This window comes from Melanotaenia boesemani, chromosome 17, assembly GCF_017639745.1.
Source record: "Melanotaenia boesemani isolate fMelBoe1 chromosome 17, fMelBoe1.pri, whole genome shotgun sequence".
Taxonomy (NCBI): Eukaryota; Metazoa; Chordata; class Actinopteri; order Atheriniformes; family Melanotaeniidae; genus Melanotaenia; species Melanotaenia boesemani.
Window position 1 is genome coordinate 9,388,500 of NC_055698.1, and position 5,270 is coordinate 9,393,769.

At 33.3% G+C, this 5,270-nt stretch overlaps 1 long non-coding RNA gene across 1 annotated transcript; it reads left to right on the top strand.

Annotated features, from left to right (window-relative positions):
• Positions 1 to 3,769: 3,769 nt before the first annotated feature.
• LOC121657145 lies at positions 3,770 to 4,754 on the top strand. Its single transcript, XR_006013523.1, has 3 exons — positions 3,770 to 3,909; positions 4,256 to 4,339; positions 4,686 to 4,754. It is a non-coding gene; the product is annotated as an uncharacterized LOC121657145 (long non-coding RNA).
• The last annotated feature ends 516 nt before the right edge of the window (positions 4,755 to 5,270 follow it).

Genomic DNA, 5,270 nt, shown 5'->3' on the forward strand with positions numbered 1-5,270 from the left:
ATAAATGGTTGCAGTGGACAGAAGTCATGAAATAATGTCAATGTTTTTCTTTTAAAAGTAAGTTGAATATTGTTTTGATTCAGTCAGTCCTGCAGGGTTTTACAGACGCCTCAAGTGTGCTTGTACAACAATACACTCACACATCTCATCACTTTTACTCATGAGCATGTTTGCAGCATAGCTCCATGAAAAGTTTCATTAATAGAAAAATAATTTACATCTTCTTTTTTAGAGTTCAAAAGAATTTTAGGAACATGATTTTATTTGCATTATTTTGCTTCGACTAGGATTTTGGAATACATGAAAATCCAGAGAGGGATTTCATTTCTAGGTAAGATGTTAATTTTCCATCAAATTCCTATTAAAAATGATATATTAACACACTTGTATGGATTTAATACAGGTTCAGGGGCAGCTGTCCATCAGTCGGGAGATAGTGGACAGAAGTCATGAAATAATGTCCATGTTTTTCTTTTAAAAGTAAGTTGAATATTGTTTTGATTCAGTCAGTCCTGCAGGGTTTTACAGACGCCTCAAGTGTGCTTGTACAACAATACACTCACACATCTCATCACTTGTACTCATGAGCATGGTTGCAGCATAGCTTCATGAAAAGTTTCATTAATAGAAAAATAATTTACATCTTCTTTTTTAGAGTTCAAAAGAATTATAGGAACATGATTTTATTTGCATTATTTTGCTTCGACTAGGATTTTTGAATACATGAAAATCCAGAGAGGGATTTCATTTCTAGGTAAGATGTTGATTTTCCATCAAATTCCTATTAAAAATGATATATTAACACACTTGTATGGATTTAATACAGGTTCAGAGGCAGCTGTCCATCAGTCGGGACATAAATGGTTGCTGTGGACAGAAGTCATGAAATAATGTCCATGTTTTTCTTTTAAAAGTAAGTTGAATATTGTTTTGATTCAGTCAGTCCTGCAGGGTTTTACAGATGCCTCAAGTGTGCTTGTACAACAATACACTCACACATCTCATCACTTGTACTCATGAGCATGTTTGCAGCATAGCCCCATGAAAAGTTTCATTAATAGAAAAATAATTTACATCTTCTTTTTAGAGTTCAAAAGAATTATAGGAACATGATTTTATTTGCATTATTTTGCTTCGACTAGGATTTTTGAATTCATGAAAATCCAGAGAGGGATTTCATTTCTAGGTAAGATGTTAATTTTCCATCAAATTCCTATTAAAAATGATATATTAACACACTTGTATGGATTTAATACAGGTTCAGGGGCAGCTGTCCATCAGTCGGGACATAAATGGTTGCTGTGGACAGAAGTCATGAAATAATGTCCATGTTTTTCTTTTAAAAGTAAGTTGAATATTGTTTTGATTCAGTCAGTCCTGCAGGGTTTTACAGACGCCTCAAGTGTGCTTGTACAACAATACACTCACACATCTCATCACTTGTACTCATGAGCATGTTTGCAGCATAGCTCCATGAAAAGTTTCATTAATAGAAAATAATTTACATCTTTTTTTTAGAGTTCAAAAGAATTATAGGAACATGATTTTATTTGCATTATTTTGCTTCGACTAGGATTTTTGAATACATGAAAATCCAGAGAGGGATTTAATTTCTAGGTAAGATGTTAATTTTCCATCAAATTCCTATTAAAAATGATATATTAACACACTTGTATGGATTTAATACAGGTTCAGGGGCAGCTGTCCATCAGTCGGGAGATAATGGTTGCTGGACAGAAGTCATGAAATAATGTCCATGTTTTTCTTTTAAAAGTAAGTTGAATATTGTTTTGATTCAGTCAGTCCTGCAGGGTTTTACAGACGCCTCAAGTGTGCTTGTACAACAATACACTCACACATCTCATCACTTGTACTCATGAGCATGTTTGCAGCATAGCTTCATGAAAAGTTTCATTAATAGAAAAATAATTTACATCTTCTTTTTTAGAGTTCAAAAGAATTATAGGAACATGATTTTATTTGCATTATTTTGCTTCGACTAGGATTTTTGAATTCATGAAAATCCAGAGAGGGATTTCATTTCTAGGTAAGATGTTAATTTTCCATCAAATTCCTATTAAAAATGATATATTAACACACTTGTGTGGATCTAATACAGGTTCAGGGGCAGCTGTCCATCAGTCGGGAGATAGTGGACAGAAGTCATGAAATAATGTCCATGTTTTTCTTTTAAAAGTAAGTTGAATATTGTTTTGATTCAGTCAGTCCTGCAGGGTTTTACAGACGCCTCAAGTGTGCTTGTACAACAATACACTCACACATCTCATCACTTGTACTCATGAGCATGTTTGCAGCATAGCTTCATGAAAAGTTTCATTAATAGAAAAATAATTTACATCTTCCTTTTTAGAGTTCAAAAGAATTATAGGAACATGATTTTATTTGCATTATTTTGCTTCGACTAGGATTTTGGAATACATGAAAATCCAGAGAGGGATTTCATTTCTAGGTAAGATGTTGATTTTCCATCAAATTCCTATTAAAAATGATATATTAACACACTTGTATGGATTTAATACAGGTTCAGGGGCAGCTGTCCATCAGTCGGGAGATAGTGGACAGAAGTCATGAAATAATGTCCATGTTTTTCTTTTAAAAGTAAGTTGAATATTGTTTTGATTCAGTCAGTCCTGCAGGGTTTTACAGACGCCTCAAGTGTGCTTGTACAACAATACACTCACACATCTCATCACTTGTACTCATGAGCATGTTTGCAGCATAGCTCCATGAAAAGTTTCATTAATAGAAAAATAATTTACATCTTCTTTTTTAGAGTTCAAAAGAATTATAGGAACATGATTTTATTTGCATTATTTTGCTTCGACTAGGATTTTTGAATACATGAAAATCCAGAGAGGGATTTAATTTCTAGGTAAGATGTTAATTTTCCATCAAATTCCTATTAAAAATGATATATTAACACACTTGTGTGGATTTAATACAGGTTCAGAGGCAGCTGTCCATCAGTCGGGACATAAATGGTTGCTGTGGACAGAAGTCATGAAATAATGTCCATGTTTTTCTTTTAAAAGTAAGTTGAATATTGTTTTGATTCAGTCAGTCCTGCAGGGTTTTACAGACGCCTCAAGTGTGCTTGTACAACAATACACTCACACATCTCATCACTTTTACTCATGAGCATGTTTGCAGCATAGCTTCATGAAAAGTTTCATTAATAGAAAAATAATTTACATCTTCTTTTTTAGAGTTCAAAAGAATTATAGGAACATGATTTTATTTGCATTATTTTGCTTCGACTAGGATTTTTGAATACATGAAAATCCAGAGAGGGATTTCATTTCTAGGTAAGATGTTAATTTTCCATCAAATTCCTATTAAAAATGATAAATTAACACACTTGTAGTGGATCTAATACAGGTTCAGGGGCAGCTGTCCATCAGTCGGGAGATAGTGGACAGAAGTCATGAAATAATGTCCATGTTTTTCTTTTAAAAGTAAGTTGAATATTGTTTTGATTCAGTCAGTCCTGCAGGGTTTTACAGACGCCTCAAGTGTGCTTGTACAACAATACACTCACACATCTCATCACTTGTACTCATGAGCATGTTTGCAGCATAGCTTCATGAAAAGTTTCATTAATAGAAAAATAATTTACATCTTCTTTTTTAGAGTTCAAAAGAATTATAGGAACATGATTTTATTTGCATTATTTTGCTTCGACTAGGATTTTTGAATACATGAAAATCTACGGAGGGATTTCATTTCTAGGTAAGATGTCGATTTTCCATCAAATTCCTATTAAAAATGATATATTAACACACTTGTGTGGATTTAATACAGGTTCAGAGGCAGCTGTCCATCAGTCGGGAGATAAATGGTTGCTGTGGACAGAAGTCATGAAATAATGTCCATGTTTTTCTTTTAAAAGTAAGTTGAATATTGTTTTGATTCAGTCAGTCCTGCAGGGTTTTACAGACGCCTCAAGTGTGCTTGTACAACAATACACTCACACATCTCATCACTTGTACTCATGAGCATGTTTGCAGCATAGCTCCATGAAAAGTTTCATTAATAGAAAAATAATTTACATCTTCTTTTTTAGAGTTCAAAAGAATTATAGGAACATGATTTTATTTGCATTATTTTGCTTCGACTAGGATTTTTGAATACATGAAAATCCAGAGAGGGATTTCATTTCTAGGTAAGATGTTAATTTTCCATCAAATTCCTATTAAAAATGATATATTAACACACTTGTATGGATTTAATACAGGTTCAGGGGCAGCTGTCCATCAGTCGGGACATAAATGGTGGTGGACAGAAGTCATGAAATAATGTCAATGTTTTTCTTTTAAAAGTAAGTTGAATATTGTTTTGATTCAGTCAGTCCTGCAGGGTTTTACAGACGCCTCAAGTGTGCTTGTACAACAATACACTCACACATCTCATCACTTGTACTCATGAGCATGTTTGCAGCATAGCTTCATGAAAAGTTTCATTAATAGAAAAATAATTTACATCTTCTTTTTTAGAGTTCAAAAGAATTATAGGAACATGATTTTATTTGCATTATTTTGCTTCGACTAGGATTTTTGAATACATGAAAATCCAGAGAGGGATTTCATTTCTAGGTAAGATGTTGATTTTCCATCAAATTCCTATTAAAAATGATATATTAACACACTTGTGTGGATTTAATACAGGTTCAGGGGCAGCTGTCCATCAGTCGGGACATAAATGGTTGCTGTGAACAGAAGTCATGAAATAATGTCCATGTTTTTCTTTTAAAAGTAAGTTGAATATTGTTTTGATTCAGTCAGTCCTGCAGGGTTTTACAGACGCCTCAAGTGTGCTTGTACAACAATACACTCACACATCTCATCACTTTTACTCATGAGCATGTTTGCAGCATAGCTTCATGAAAAGTTTCATTAATAGAAATTTAATTTACATCTTCCTTTTTAGAGTTCAAAAGAATTATAGGAACATGATTTTATTTGCATTATTTTGCTTCGACTAGGATTTTTGAATACATGAAAATCCAGAGAGGGATTTCATTTCTAGGTAAGATGTCTATTTTCCATCAAATTCCTATTAAAAATGATATATTAACACACTTGTGTGGATTTAATACAGGTTCAGGGGCAGCTGTCCATCAGTCGGGAGATAGTGGACAGAAGTCATGAAATAATGTCCATGTTTTTCTTTTAAAAGTAAGTTGAATATTGTTTTGATTCAGTCAGTCCTGCAGGGTTTTACAGACGCCTCAAGTGTGCTTGTACAACAAT